The sequence below is a fragment of the Ovis canadensis genome, chromosome 9, assembly GCF_042477335.2.
Source record: "Ovis canadensis isolate MfBH-ARS-UI-01 breed Bighorn chromosome 9, ARS-UI_OviCan_v2, whole genome shotgun sequence".
Taxonomy (NCBI): Eukaryota; Metazoa; Chordata; class Mammalia; order Artiodactyla; family Bovidae; genus Ovis; species Ovis canadensis.
Window position 1 is genome coordinate 66805883 of NC_091253.1, and position 16393 is coordinate 66822275.

Consider the following 16393-nt stretch of genomic DNA (forward strand, 5'->3'; position numbering starts at 1 on the left):
GTCAGTTGCTTCATTTGCTATTATTTTCTCCCATTCAGAAGGCTGTCTTTTCACCTTGCTTATATTTTCCTTTGTTGTGCAGAAGCTTTTAATTTTAATTAGATCCCATTTGTTTATTTTTGCTTTTATTTCCAGAATTCTGGGAGGTGGATCATAGAGGATCCTTCTGTGATGTATGTCGGAGAGTGTTGGTTGATAGTTTCTTAAATCTCTTTTACTGTATAGTTTCTCCCTCCATCTCTCTTTTTTTTTTTAATTGAAGTATACTTGATTTACAATGTTGTGTTAATTTCTTCTGTACTGCAAAGCGATTCAGTTACACACACACACACACACACACACACACATATATGTTCTTTTCCATTACGGTTTAATTTATCCTGGGACAGTGAATATAATTTCTCGTGCTATACAGTAGGACCTTGTCCATACATTGTATACATAATAATTTGCATTTACTAACCCCAAACTCCCATTCCATCCCTCCCCCTCTCCCTGCCCCACTGGCAACCATAGGTATGTTTTCTGCGTCTGTGAGTCTGTTTCTGTTTTGTAGATAAGTTCATTTGTGTCATATTTTAGATTCCACATATAAGTGATATTACATGGTATTTGTCCTCCATTTCTCTTCTTCCCTCTCTGCAATGTATTTGTTGAAGAAACTGGGTCCCATAATATATTCCACATCCTAGATTTTGCTGGCTGCAGCCCCATGTCATTTAACATGTTTCTCTGTCTTCATTATTTCCTGTTAACCTAGTAATTTATCCTAAGGGATTGACCTTGTACAGGTTTGGGTCTTTGAAAGACCACCCCTGGAATTCTTCTGGTGGTCCAGTCATTAGGACTTGGTGGTTTCGCTGCCAAACCTGAATTCAGTCCCTGGTCAGGGAACTAAGATCCCACAAACTGCATGGTGTGGCCAAAAAAAAGAAAAGAGAAGAGAAAGTTGCTTCATAGATGGTGACATGTTCTTCCATCAGAAGTCGCATAATATCTGGTTGTCTATCTACCTGATATGTTGACAGTAAGTGAGGATCACTGTCTACATCAGCACTTCCCAAGAGAAATATAATATGAACCATATATGTAATTTTAAGTGCTCTAGTGCCCCTACTTAAAAAAAAGAATATTTTTTGACACTCCACTCGACTTGTGGGTTCTTTGTTCCCCAAATGGGAATTGAACCCAGGCCCAGCAGTGAAAATGCTGAGTCCTAACCATTGGACCACCAGGGAATTTCTGAAATAAAAATAATTTTTAAAACGTAATTTAATTCAATATATCAAAATACTACCATTCCAACATTTAAGTGTGTAATGAAATCTTTTATATTCTTAATTTCATACCAAGTCTTCGTATTTTTTCCACTCACAGCCAGTGGGTGCTAGAGCCCGCTCACACAAGCCTGTGAGAGCCAACTGTAGGCATCTCCTCCCAACTCCGTTCATGACATCCCTTTGGTGGCTTGAAACTGGCTATGGAGGTAGTAGTCACTCTAAACAAACACCAAAAGTGGGGTTTTTTTCCACCTCAGAGAGCTAGTTATTAAACATTTACCAGCACACCATGGCTTACATCACATCTCATTTTAGACCAGACACATTTCAAGTGTTCAATAACCATGTATGGCTAGTAGATATTGTATTGCATAACCCAGTAGGGGTTTGCAAATGAATGCAACTTGGTCTGCCATTCCTTCTTTTTATTAGCTGGAACAGCTCTACAAATTTTTCTTCACTGAATTTAGCTGTCCTGTGTGTGTGTCTAGTCGCTTCTGTCATGTCCGACTCTTTGCAACCCCATGGACTGTAGCCTGCCAGGCTCGCCTATCCATGGGTTTCCCCAGGACAAGAATACTGGATCTTCCCAACCCAGGGATCGAACCCAAGTTTCTTAAGTTTCCTGCATTAGCAGGCACCACCAGGGAAGACATAGCTATCCTAATACACAGTAAATTCAAGGAAGGTGAGATAAATCTTTGACTTTTTCTTTATTAGCTAGTGTTTAAGCGAAGAGGAACTAAAGAGCCTCTTGAAGAGAGTGAGAGAGGAAGAGTGAAAAAGTGAGGTTAAAACTCAACATTCAAACAAAAAAATGAATATCATGGCATTCAGTCCCATCACTTCATGGGAAATAGATGGGGAAAAAGTGGAAATAGTGATAGACTTTATTTTCTTGGGCTCCAAAATCACTGCAGATGGTGACTGCAGGCACAAAATTAAAAGACGCTTGCTCCTTTAAGAAAAGCTATAACAAACCTAGACAGCATATTCAAAAGCAGAGACATTACTTCACTGACGAAAGTCTGTATAGTAAAAACTATGGTTTTTCCAGTAGTCATTTATGGATGGATGTGAGAGTTGGACCGTAAAGAAGGCTGAGCACTGAAGAATTGTTGTTCTCGAACTGTGGTGCTGGAGGACTCTTGAGAGTCCCTTGGGCTGCAAGGATATCAAACAAGTCAATCCTAAAGGAAATCAACCCTCAGTATTTATTGGAAAGACTGATGTTGAAACTGAAGCTCCAATACTTCAGCCACCTGAGGCAAAGAGTCGACTCATTGGAAAAGACCCTGAGGCTGGGAAAGGCTGGGAAAGAAAGAGTAAGAGGAAAAGGGGACAACAGAGGATGAGATGGTAGGACGGCATCACTGACTCAATGAACATGAGTTTGAGCAAGCTCTCGGAGATGGTAAAGGACAGGGGAGCCTGGCGTGCTACAGTCTGTGGGGTCGCAAAGAGTCAGACATGACTTAGCAACTGAACAACAATAAGTTAGTGTTCAAAACAATGTTGGTTCTCCAGCAAAAGTAACCAATCAGTATTTTTTTGTGTCATTATGAACTCATGGATTCTAACACTGAACTGCTTCAATCCATGATATTTATTGTTTTAATTGATTTTAAATTGTCCATCGTCGGACAGCGGAAGCCTCTTCAAGCTGAAAGACCACATTTAGACCATTGTGCTACCACTGGCACGGTCCAAATTTTACAGTTTACAATCACAATGATTAGGAAGTGATTGACCTTATTTTCTAGATCAGAGGTTCCAAATATCTGGGATTCACTGTGCCAGATTCTTTCAAATGCTCACCTCTGTGGCTAGCAACTACATGTGGGAACTTGGAGGCTCTGTTAGAAATTGACGAAGGGCCTGAACCAGAAGAATGAGCACTTGGTAGACAAAACAATAGATATCCAAAGATAACATATTTAAACTATTACAAAGAAAATTTTAAAGCACATGGTCCTTCTCATGTCATTGATTGGTTATTTTGCTTACATACTTGTTAAGGAGGTATGATACTCACAGAACTGTTGTTCTGACTATAAAACTGAGTTGAAAGAAACATGAACCTGTGTGAAATTCTTGAATCCCTGAAGAGTTTTGACTTTATCAAACTGAAAGAGAGTGAGTGCTAGAAGAAATTTACATCCTTTAGAAAGTAGAACAGAAGGCACAGTTGCACATATTTAAGAAGACAGAGCCTCTTTTTGCTTCATGTGAGTTCAAGGAAGACATACCTTTTAATCAGACTGTACTTTAGCTATGAAAAGTAAGTTTCACCTTAAACAATCTCATCTTAAACTTATCTGTGATAACATTAAATGGAAAAAGAAAGAGTTCTAACCAAGCAACTATGGTCTCTCTGAGTGTTTTCTCATTGAAGTCTCAAGGGCACTAACAATGATTGAAAAATCCTACTAACCAACCAGACTGGCAGATAGGTATGTAAGTCATGCTCATATGTTTGCATAATTTTCAGGGAGAAAAAATATGAAGAACTTGTTTTCTAGTAAAAAGAGAATGCACAACAACCAAGATATTCAAAGAATGTGTTGTTAAAATTCATTAGGTATTCCAAACCAAGCAAAGAAGTATTTCCATGATTTTCTTTTTAAAGACAAAAATATCAAGGAAGGTATCAAACCTGATGTTTAATGTTGTAGTTGTCTTGTCATATTTAAGGTTTTTCAGTATAATCCTTGCACAAGTACATATGTAGATAATTGAATAAACAAAAACAACTATGAAACATGTTAGTGGGGGAAAAAAGTAATGAACTTGAGAGAATAAACAAGGAAAGTTACTAGGCAAAGAAAGGCAGAGATTCCGAGACCCGCAAATGAGAAATTGTTGTCCTGTGCATTTTATATTAGAATCTTGGCTATCAATTTTTTGAGTAGGGGGGTAAGAGGAAGCTTAAGAGATAATTTAGAAAAATGAAAATGTTATGGACTATATTTGAATTTTTTTCATACAAAATGGAAATAGTATAATACTATGGGAAGAAAAAAATGTATGCTTTTAGCACTTAAGTGATCTATTTTATTGAAGGAAAGAATGGGGCATAACTAGTCATTCTTTCTATTCTTGTAACACTGATGATTCTAGTAGTCCTGTGTTTTCAATAACAGTAAAAAAATAATAATAATTTTTGTGGATTTTCCTTCTTAGAGGGGCTTGCATTTCTCCTATATACATATATGTATATATATTTATTCTTCAAATTTATATATATTCTTTCAGTCTAAATACTTTCATTTATAAGTGTGTTACTTAACAATCCTGATCTGGCTAGCAATGTTTAAATACATTACTTAGTCATTTATGAGAGTTTGGCACTAAAGTTAAGCAATTATACGTATTCATGTTTACTATATTCATTTCAGCATTATAGGCTTCAGTGATTTTTAAGGAACTTGAAAGTATATCGAGAGTTATTGTCCTTGCTTAGTCACTGTATTTTGTATTATCCATTTCAGTTAATCTGTTGCAAATTCAAGGTGATGATATCATTGCTTCTACTTGTGTTCTATTGCATATACTCATAATGATACTGTCATTTTTTTAGTCAACATCTATGGAAAGATTACCAGTGCGAGGCACTATGCTAGTGTGCTATGGATCAATCAAATGAAAATGTGACATGATGTCTTTTTAGAGAGTGCATAGCACAGTGGTACAGAAAAATCCATACACAGGGAGGTTAATAAAATGTGCTAAGGGCGATGATAGACATGAATTCTAGGTATTATGAAGGCAAAAAAAATAGGAGTGTGTGCGTGCGTGTGTGTCTGTGTGTGTGTGTGTGTGTGTGTGTGTGTGTGTAGGAAGGTAGGTAGGTAGTAGAAAAGGACTTTCTAGGAAGAGGTGATAACTGAGGTTGGTTTTATTAAAGAACAAGTAAGAATGAAGCAAATGATGAGGAAGAAGGTTGAAACGGGGAAGGTGTTCCACACAGAGACAGAGAAGAAACAGCATGATTGCCAGAGAGGAAGGTGAAAGACAAGACACATACAGAGATGATGAGGGAAAAAGCAGAAGGTTAGACGGGGGCCAGGTCACAAAATTCAAAATGATATGATATGGAGAGAGCTGGAACTGAGACTAGAAGATTGTTTACGAGGCTGTTGCACTGTTCAGGATGAGAGAGAACTAGGCCAGTGATAGCAGAGGTGGAGAACAGGAAAAGCATTCAAGAACTAAGTAGGAAAGTAATTAGAAAGACTCTGGTGAGTTGAATGTGGGAAATACAGAAAATAGAAGAGTTAGAGACAATTGTGGAGCGAAGCATCAATACCAAACACAATATCGATTACAGAAGAAGGAGGTTTGACGGGAAGTGATGACTTCAATAATTTGAGACTTGTTGAATCTGAGGTGTACAAGGAGCATTCTTGTAGCAAACAGCAACTCTGGAGAAAGTCCTGAGGTGTAGCTGCAGACTTGGTGTCATTACCAAGTGATATTCAAAATCATGTCAATGGTTCAAGTAACTCAGAAAGAACATAGAGTTGGTGGAATGTTTCTCAGCTCACTGTGAAGTTGCACTGATATTTATTTATTTTTTAATAAAGGTTGATATGGACCATTTTTAAAGTCTTTATTAAATTTGTTACAATATTGCTTCTTTTTTTAACTGTTTTGGTTTTTTGGCCGCAAGGCGTGTGGATCTTAGCTCCACAAACAGGGGTCAAACCTCCACCATCTGCATTGGAAGGAGAAGTCTTAACCACTGGATCAGCAAGGAAGTCCCTGAAGTTACACTTTTAGAGCATTTATCTCACTATTAACTGTAGACTTTAGATGCAGCACCTATCACGAGTGGATCAACCAACTTGACTTATCATTACTTTAACTATCTTTGGGGTTATTCTCCAAAGTCTAGACATTGAGGCTCATGTTAAGTGAAGAAGCACAAAACAACAACAAAGCAGAGAAGCAAATGAACCGAAGCATCTAAAATGGAATGTACTGACAGCTTTCCAGGACCATTTCTTACATTCCAGGGACCGGACAATACCCACAACATACTAATTCTTCAGTTCGCTCCACCTCTTAGGTCAGCTTTTACACCAAACTTTATCCATTTGACAAAGACGTCACTAAAGTTCCAGTCATTGAGTTCTTTGTCTAGTACTACATCTTTTGACAATACGCTGTCAGGGTAATAATTAGCAATAACACCGTAAGATTATTTGTGGAAATTTTTAAGTGGCAGCTGAATTCTTTGATTAACTTAACAAAAAACTCACTCCATCTCTATTATTTTCATTGACTTTTAAGTTAAATCAAAACTATTTTCTGAGCAACTTCCAGGAAAGAATCGTGAACAAAACACTTGTAATGACATTTCAGAGCCATGTGTGGCAACCATGCAAATTAGCACTGACACAATTTCCAAGAGTTACTAAAAAGAGGTCTTGTGCAATTGGACAAAATGAGTGGGAGTAAAGATTTTTTTAAAAATAGGAGCACGACCTCCAAGATTTTCTGTTGTTTTTGCTATGATCCCTTAAACGGAAGAAAGTGCCGTTTTCTTTCTCATAGCAATAGTCTATGAATAGTGTGGGACCAAGACATTGTCTAGGAATGAAGGCATAGTCTTGTCATTGCTTTTAGTGGCAAATATGGGCTGCCCTGACCTCTTCTCCTGTGCCCTATGTCCATAGTAAACAGTTTGCTAGAGCAGCTCACAATTCTAAGTCCCAACAGTTTCAGTTGGCCACAGCAGTTTTTCATGGTCCATGACAGCACTTCAGGGTCCTTCTAATCACAAGGCTCAGGAATAAGTAAATTACTTATCAATTTGAGATGACAAGCAAGATGGAAGTCAAGATCCATTGCTGGTCAAGACCTTCCTTTTCTTTTTTAAAAAGTTAATTAATTAATCACTGTACTGGGTCTTCCTTGCTGTGTGCAATCTTTCTCTAGTTGCGGCGAATGTGGGCCACTCTCCATTTGTGGTACTTGGGCTTGTCTTTGCAGTGCCTCCTGTTGTCATAGAGCATGGGTTCTACAGCATGTGGGCTTTAGTAGTTATGGAGCATGGGTTTAGTTGCCCTGTGGCATGTGAAATCTTCCCAGACCAGGGATCGAACCCATGTCCCCTACATTCACAGGCAGATTCTTTAAGCACTGGACCACTAAGGAAGTCTAAGCTTCCTTTTCTACACTGGATTTAAGGTAGGCACCAATGTGATTTTCCTTGACATTTAAAAGTGGGCTGAGAATATAAAGACAGCCAGATTGGGCTCCTCCTTCAAGGAGCTCACAGTGGAGAGAGGGAGACACACATGGGATAAGAGAAGTAAGCGAGGTTCCTTCACATTTAGAGTTTAATCTGACTTCATCATTTAAACAAAAAAGGGGATATGAAAAAGAACATGCTCTTAATCTATGTCATCCTATGCAAGTGCATGGCATACAAAGCTTTTACTTCCTGCCTAAACTGATGTCCTTGAGACCAAGGACAGATAAGTTATAACATTTGGTCATAGACCGGTATTGAGAATTCTCTCTTTGAAACAATACTGTCAAAATGGACTGAGCATTAATAATACCAAAATTTAGCTAGATAGACATAAATAGCCAAAATAAGATGGTTTACTAGAAATCCTGTATTTAACATGGAGTAGATCCAAGCATGACATTGGGATATATAAAGCTACCATATAAGAAATTTAAGAAGGTTCTTCCATAATTGTCAAAGTGAGTCTTGAAAGTACAAGGTCCAGCCAAGGACTCCAAAGTTAAAGAGGTTTGTGGAAAGAGTGGAAGAGATTCAACAGAGAGTCACAGAGATGATTAAAGGGTTGGAAAAATAGGAGCTAGAAATTATTTAGCCTAAGTTAGAGAAGACTACCAGGTTTCTTAATAACAGTATTCAAGCAAAGGAAAGGTTGTTATATACAAGATGATGAACAGCTGCTTTCTATCTCAACTGGAGAGTGGACAGAAGAAACAGACTTTGATTACAGCATGACAGATCTAAGTTAGATATAAAGAAGAACTTTTTGAGAATGATGATTACTGGATGAGAGACATTCTCGAGATCTTCTTGCACTTTTCCCTTAAATGATGTGTTTCACTGGGTCCTTTTTAAATTTTCTCTCTCTTCTCACTTTACATGTTCTCTTCTGTTTATTTCATTTATTCTGGATAATTATTCATCTCTAAGTATTTCCAGGCTAGACTACTTTCTACATGTCTCCTGAACATCAGACTTCTTTTACTTGTTCATAACTGATAACCTCTGAATCTCCAGTTCCATTCTCTGGTCTATATGATGGTCGACCATTTCTATCTAAAAGCAAGCCTACTGTGTCATTTCTTTGTCTACAGGCTCCTAACGGGTTCCATTACTCACTTGCTTTCCATTATTTGGTCCCTTTACCTTGCTAGTATCATCTCCTGTCCCAAATGTTATTAACCCCAAGATAATTTCACTTCCTTCATCCCACTGTGCTTTTATGTACTTGTGCTTTTTAAAGTTCCTGTACTCTTCACTCCTAGAATACATCTTCCCACTTCTTTTTGTGGTCAACTTCTACACTTCAGTTCCAGGAATTTTTCTCTGACCTTACCATGTTGGACTTGCAACCCTCAATAAACGTTCATGAATTTCCATGAAAACTTTCTTTGAATACTTTAATGTTGAAGTTATTATGAATAAGAGGATTCCAGGGACTTCCCTGGGCTTCCCAGGTGGCACGAGTGGTAAAGTACCCGCCTGCCAACGCAGGAGACGTAGGAGACATGGGTTTGATCCCCGGGTCGGAAAGATCCCCTGGAGAAGGGCATGGCAATCCACTCCAGTATTCTTGCCTGGAGAATCCTCATGGACAGAGGAGCCTGGTGTGTTACGGTTGATGGGTCACAAAGAGTCGGACATGACTGAAGCAGCGTAGCACAGCACAACACGGGGAACTAGATCCCACATGCTGCAACTAAAAATTCCACATGCCGAAACCAAGCTTGAAGATCCAGAGTGCTGCGACTAAAAACTGGTGAAACCAAATAAATTAAAAAAAAAAAAAAAAGCCTTCCAGGCTTCAGATTCAATAACTGATTATTTAGAAAACATCTCAGTTAAGCAGCTCACTAACAGATCTTGTGACCTTCAGATGTGGTATATAAACCAGACTGTTCACATCACACTGGATACAGGATGCTCCTCCTCTACGACTGCTTGTAGGGCCCTCTCAGGCATTTCCCTATTACTCTTCTGGTACTGAACCCAAGACCATGTCTTTACTCTCTTGTAGCTTAGCACAGTCATTCACGTATACTTAGCTACTTTATGTTCTTCATACAAGATTCCTCTGAAGCAGGTTTAGTACGCCCATTTCACAAGTGAGAAAGTCACCACCTATATGATGCAGATGATGTGTAATGCAAGTGTGTGTGTGTTTTTATATACACTTGTTTATGATACATATATACCCCATGTGCTCTAGCCATGAACATCTAAAAAAAAAAAAACCCTCTAAATCAAATATCCAAAAGGATGAATTCATAATTTTACCCCTAAACTTTGTTATTCTGACTAACCATCTTGGGGAATGGTGTCAGAAGCCTATGAGTGATCCTCAAAACTTTTTTTTTTAATTAATTTATTTATTTGGCTGCATTGGATCTTAGTTGTGGCACACAGGATTTTCGATCTTTGTTGCAGCACATGGGATCTTTAACTGTGGCATTTGAACTCTTAGTTGAGGCATGTGAGATCTAGTTTCCTGGCCAGGGATCCAACTTGGACCCCCTGCATTGGAGAGCATGGAGTCTTAGCTGCTGGATCACCAGGGACACCATACTTTGTTCTTTTTTAATCCTCATATTCAATCCATCACCAACTCCCATGAATTATTCCTCCTAAATCTCTCTCAAATATGTCCAGTTCTCTCCACCTTTACCATGATCAACGTAGCCCAAACTTTCATCATCTTTTTTTTTTTTTTTTGGCCATGTCTCATAGCTTGCAGGATCTTAGTTCTTCAACCAGGGATTGAACCCACACCAGTGGAAGTGAGGAGTCCTAACCAATGGAACGCCAGGAAATTCCCTCATCATCTCTTCTAATAGCTTCTATTTCCTCTAGTCCTACTCCTATACGTTTTCTACAGCCAAGATGATCTCAACATCCAAATCTGCTCCTGGTACTTTCATGCTACCCTTCCCTCCCATCTCATTCAAAAGCCCGTCAGCAGCTTCTCATTGTTCTTATCAAAAAGACAAACTGACAACTGCTACACAATGGATCCCGCCCACTTCATCTCAAGCCCACCTTATCTCCCATCCTGCTCCCCCCTCAGCTGCTCCAGCCACTCAGGCTTGCTTTCCAACCTGGAAAGCCATCTTTTCAATGTCACTGAGTTAACTCTTCACCATCCTGCTATTGGCCACTCAAGAGACACGTTCCCAGAGAAATTTGCTCAATTACCCTTGGGAGTCAAGTCAAATTGTTCTAAGTTCCAAAAGTATCATGTCGTCCAACTTCTTGTCTCCACTCTTCTCTATACTTTTGTTTTTTTGGGATTAATTAATTGCCAACCTCCTGCCTTAGATTGTCAGCTTCATGAGAGCAAGAACTGTGTCTGCCCTTGCTTGTCATTTTATCTCCAGTACTGAGTGCAGCACCTGGCATGCAATAAGAATTTGAACAGTTGAGTAAATTAATTTGTTGGTTGATGTTTGCCCCACATTGAGTTAAGTGCTTTACATATATCATCTTATTACGTTTTTGAAGCAGATTTATGAGGTTACTACCATTCTATGATTAGCTCCACTTTACAAATGAGTAAATAACAGGATCGGGAGATGATAGGTGATTTTCCCAAATTTCACAATATGAACACTGAAGTCCTCTGCAGTAAAACTACATGTGTGACTGCTGCCCATCATTGGTAGATGTCTTTGTAGATGTAAACATATTAACTAAAGTGCCGTTACTGAGCAGCAGGTGAGAAGAAAGAAATCTCTGAATCACGAATAGATCATTTATGTGTCTCTTGAGCAAACTTGAAAATCCTGAAACATTTAAGCGTCATCAACAGAATCCCACAGCTGTTAGATCAGGGTACTTAAAAAACAGAAGAAAAAAGTGGGCGGTACCTGAATTGTACTTGTTCAGTGAGCCTGATTGTTTCACTAACCAGTGAGGCGTAATAACTTAGCAGAGCACAACACTGACTATGACTGGCCTGGGGAAACACAACCCAAAGGGTGAAAAAAATATTATCAAGCCACAGTTTTAATAACTTGATTGTCATTGAACCAACAGGAAAAAAACTTGCCTCGTTTACGCTGACTATCTTTGTACATGCCCAGAACACTACTGAGCCACTGTAGTGTGACTACTTTGAGCAGTCTGTCCAAAGGTACTTAGGAATTTTTACTTCCCCACCCACACTGTCTAGTCCAAACCTTCTGAGAACACAGATACAACAGCACAGTTATTCTTAATGGTTCTTGTGTCAAGAGTTATAACTCAAACTTCAAGGCAAATTTTATGTAGCTGCTAAGTCACTTCAGTCGTGTCCAACTCTGTGTGACCCCATAGACGGCAGCCCACCAAGCTCCCCCGTCCCTGGGATTCTCCAGGCAAGAACACTGGGATTCTCCAGGCAAGAAATGGGTTGCCATTTCCTTCTATGTTAGTTGATCACAAATGTTTAGAAGAGTTTCCTTTTATGTTAGTTGATCACAAATGTTTAGAAGAGTTTCCTCTTCATTTCTGGAAGTTGTGTTAAGGATTTTTAAAGTATGACATCATCTTTTATGAAATTATTGCCATTGTGATTGTGGAATTCTCAGTATACCTGAGAGTTAGGAGGCTGATGGGGGTGTAGTCTTCAGGGTACTATACAGAGGGTTGTTAGAAGTCTTATTAGGCAGGACTTCAAGAGGTGGCAATAACTATAGATCTCAAAAATACCACCTCAGATCTCCAACTCCAGTATGGGGATCCCTAAACTGGGCTTGACTGCTATATTTAAAATCTATTAGGGGGACTTCAGTGGGGGTGCAGTGGTTATGACTCCACACTCCCAATGCAAGGGAAGTGAGCTCGATTCCTGGTTGAGGAGCTAAGATCCCACAGGCTGCAACTAAGAGTTGCCATGCCACAACTGAAAAAGAGCCCACATGCTGCAACTAAGACTTGGCACGGCCAAATAAATAAATAGAAATATCTTTTAAAAATCTATTAGACTTCGGACACTACCTCAAACCAATCAAATTTAGAAGAGACTGACAATTCATCATTTTCAACAGAACATTTATCTGGCAGGATAACCTACCTCTTTAATAAGGAAATATCTTCCTACTGGGTGACTACATAGGAGACCCCGTAAAAAATCAGATTGTTGGATGAGTCAACATTAGGAATTAGATGTTAATTAAGAAATATCTGATTCAGTCATTCCTTTGCTGAAAAATCTTTCATTGCTTTCAGGATAAAGTACAAACTCTTTTTTTAATTTTTCCTACTCCTTTCTTTTCAAATCTCAATTCAGGCATTTTTGTAGTACACATACACATTGAGCTATTTACAATTTCCTTACCAGTAAGATAAATTTTCTTTTATTTTGATTACAGTCATATCTATATCTCAAAACCCTGCTCAAGGGATCTATATTCCCTCAGTTCAGTTCAGTTCAGTCACTCAACCGTGTCCAACTCTTTGTTACCCCATGAATTGCAGCATGCCAGGCCTCCCTGTCCATCACCAACTCCCGGAGTTCACTCAGACTCACGTCCATCGAGTCAGTGATGCCATCCAGCCATCTCATCCTTGGTCGTCCCCTTCTCCTCCTGCCCCCAATCCCTCCCAGCATCACAGTCTTTTCCAATGAGTCAACTCTTCGCATGAAGTGGCCGAAGTACTGGAGTTTCAACTTCAGCATCATTCCCTCCAAAGAAATCCCAGGGCTGATCTCCTTCAGAATGGACTGGTTGGATCTCCTTGCAGTCCAAGGGACCCTCAAGAGTCTTCTCCAACACCACAGTTCAAAAGCATCAATTCTTCAGCGCTCAGCTTTCTTCACAGTCCAACTCTCACATCCATACATGACTACTGGAAAAACCATAGCCTTGACTGGACGGACCTTTGTTGGCAAAGTAATGTCTCTGCTTTTCAATACGCTATTTAGGTTGGTCATAACTTTTCTTCCAAGGAGCAAGCGTCTTTTAATTTCATGGCTGCAGTCACCATCTGCAGTGATTTTGGAGCCCAAAAAAATAAAGTCTGACACTGTTCCCCCATCTATTTCCCATGAAGTGATGGGACCAGATGCCATGATCTTTGTTTTCTGAATGTTGAGCTTTAAGTCAACTTTTTTACTCTCCTCTTTCACTTTCATCAAGAGGCTTTTTAGTTCCTCTTCACTTTCTGCCATAAGGGTGGTATCATCTGCATATCTGAGGTTATTGATATTTCTCCCGGCAATCTTGATTCCAGCTGTGTTTCGTCCAGCCCAGCGTTTCTCATGATGTACTCTGCATATAATAAGTTAAATAAGCAGGGTGACAATATACAGCCTTGACATACTCCTTTTCCTATTTGGAACCAGTCTGTTGCTCCATGTCCAGTTCTAGCTGTTGCTTCCTGACTTGCATGTAGGTTTCTCAAGAGGCAGGTCAGGTGGTCTGGTATTCCCATCTCTTGAAGAATTTTCTACAGTTGATTGTGATACACACAGTCAAAGGCTTTGGAGAATTTTGAGCATTACTTTGCTAACGCATGAGATGAGTGTAATTGTGAGGTAGTTTGAACTTTCTTTGGCATTGCCTTTCTTTGGGAATGGAATGAAAACTGAACTTTTCCAGTCCTGTGGCCACTACTGAGTTTTCCAAATTTACTGGCATGTTGAGCATAGCAGTTTCACAGCATCATCATTTAGGATTTGAAATAGCTCAACTGGAACTTCATCACCTCCGCTAGCTTTGTTTGTAGTGATGCTTCCTAAGGTCCTTCCAGGATGTCTGGCTTTAGGTGAGTGATCACACCATCATGGTAATCTGGGTCATTAATTTCTTTTTTGCATAGTTCTGTGTATTCTTGCCATCACTTAGCATCTTCTGCTTCTGTTAGGTCCATACCATTTCTGTCCTTTATCGTGCCCATTTTTGCATGAAATGTTCCCTTCATATCTTGAATTTTCTTGAAGAGATCTCTAGTCTTTCCCATTCTATTATTTTCCTCTATTTCTTTGCATTGATCACTTATGTTCCCTTGTGGCTCAGCTGGTAAAAATCTACCTGCAATGTGGGAGACCTGGGTTCACTGCCTGGGTTGGGAAGATCCCCTGGAAAAGGGAAAGGCTACCCACTCATGTATTCTGGCCTGGAGAATTCCATGGACTTTATAGTCCATGGGGTTGCAAAGAGTTGGACACAACAGAGTGACTTTCATTTTCATATCTCTCCTTGCTATTGTTTGGAACTCTGCATTCAAATGGGTATATCTTTTCTTTTCTCCTTTGCCTTTAGCTTCTCTTCTTTTCTCAGCTATTTGTAAGTCCTCCTCAGACAACCATTTTACCTTTTTGCATGTCTTCTTCTTGGTGATGGTTTTGATCTCTTCCTCCTGTATGATGTTATAAACCTCCATTCATAGTTCTTCAAGCACTTTATCTATCAGATATAATCCCATGAACCTATTTGTCACTTCCACTGTATAATTGTAAGGGTTTTGATTTAGGTCATACCTGAATGATCTAATGGTTTTCCCTACTTTCTTCAATGTAAGTCTGAATTTTGCAATAAGGAGTTCATGATCTGAATCAGTCAGCTCCCGGTCTTGTTTTTGCTGACTGTATACAGCTTTTCCATCTTGGGCTGCAAAGAATGCAATCAATCAGATTTTGGTACTGACCATCTGGTGATGTCCACGTATAGAGTCATCTCTTGTGTTGCTGGAAAAGTGTGTTTGCTATGACTAGTGCGTTCTCTTGGCAAAACTCTGTTAGCCTTTGCCCTGCTTCATTTTGTACTTCAAGGCCAAGCTTGCCTGTTATTCAAGGCATCAGGTATCTCCAGGTATTGCTATATTCCTTAGCAATTCAATTTTTCACTCATTCCATCTGCCATGATTCCATAGCAATTTGTATTGATACATATCCCTATTAATACTTAACCATTATAACCATTAATTCACATATATATCTCATTCACTGAAATGTGAGTTTCTTGGGGGTTGGGCCAATCTTATTTAGCATAAATTTCGGTTTAGCATGTGTAAACACTTAAAAAGAAAAGAAAAGCCTTTAAAATGATTGTTGGCTATGTCTGTTAAGCTAGGTGGTAAACTGATTGTCTTCATTTCTCAGCAACTCCAGAATACTCTATTTTATAATATATTCCTTTTTACATTCTGCTAACCAGTAGTTATTTTCAGGGTTTTGAATTTTGCAAGGGAGTAAAAACATTTTTTAAATATTTTGGGTGGCAAAAAAGAGCATTAAAAGAAGCTACCATCCATTAACATCTTAATTTCAATATATATATATATATCACAGAAATATGTACAATTTCAGGGTAATAAGCAAATTCAACTTTATGAGATGTTACCTAAGATTGTCTTTACATTTCATTTCACCACCAACTGGTGAAAAATAGCTTTTAGGAAATGTTAAACGATGTAAGTATTTTTCACCAAAATAATTTTGAAAATTATGTATCCTTGTAAATATTGACACACAAAAATAAAATTATATCATCTTAAAAAATCCAATGGAATCTTTATATCATATTTATTTGACATCCACCATCATTCATTTAAAAATACATGAACATGCTTCCCTGGTGCCTTAGTGGTAAAATATCTGCCTGCCAATGCAGGGGACATGGGTTCAAGCCCTCGTCCTGGAGGATCCCACTTATTGTGAAACAACCAACTCGTACAACGCAACTACTGAGCCAGCACTCTAGAGCCAGTGAGCTGCAACCACTGAGCCCACACGCCGAAACTACTGAAGCCTGAATGCCTAGAGCCCATGCTCTGCAACAAGAGAAACCACTGCAGTGAGAAACTTGAGGACCCAAACCAGAGAGCAGCCCTGCTCACAGCAGCAGCAACGAAGACCCGGCACAGCCATAAATAA

General features: G+C 39.1%; 1 non-coding gene across 1 annotated transcript; it reads right to left on the bottom strand.

The window, feature by feature from the left end:
* Positions 1-1167: 1167 nt before the first annotated feature.
* On the bottom strand, positions 1168-1238 carry TRNAE-UUC (transfer RNA glutamic acid (anticodon UUC)). The gene has a single exon. It is a non-coding gene; the product is annotated as a tRNA-Glu (tRNA).
* Between the last annotated feature and the right edge of the window lie 15155 nt (positions 1239-16393).